Source organism: Penaeus monodon, chromosome 23 (genome assembly GCF_015228065.2).
Source record: "Penaeus monodon isolate SGIC_2016 chromosome 23, NSTDA_Pmon_1, whole genome shotgun sequence".
Lineage (NCBI taxonomy): Eukaryota > Metazoa > Arthropoda > Malacostraca > Decapoda > Penaeidae > Penaeus > Penaeus monodon.
In genome coordinates this window covers 19,232,283-19,232,513 of record NC_051408.1, presented here as the reverse complement: position 1 = coordinate 19,232,513, position 231 = coordinate 19,232,283, and the positions used below count along the sequence as shown (strand labels likewise).

General features: G+C 35.9%; 1 protein-coding gene across 1 annotated transcript in view; it reads right to left on the bottom strand.

The window, feature by feature from the left end:
• Positions 1–231, bottom strand: part of LOC119588165 (tyrosine-protein kinase Src42A-like) — a 6,703-nt gene that overhangs the window by 3,067 nt on the left and 3,405 nt on the right. The gene's annotated exons all lie outside the window — the stretch shown is intronic.

The following is a 231-nucleotide window of genomic DNA, read 5'->3' as shown; positions in this document are numbered from 1 at the left end:
CCTCTGTTTCTTCAGTTTTTCTCTGTTGCCTGCTGCATTAATCAAATAATCTGTCATTTAATTTTGTTTAATCTTATCTAAACCAAAGTCCGCTTTCTAAGATTAGTGCTTCTCTTCCTTAACTCACCCAGTCTTATCTGCTAGCTACAGTGGGCAAAGCAATGTCGACTGAACCTGTCTATATTTATATCTGTCTATTAATCTATCAATAATTCTCTCCATGTAAGTGCG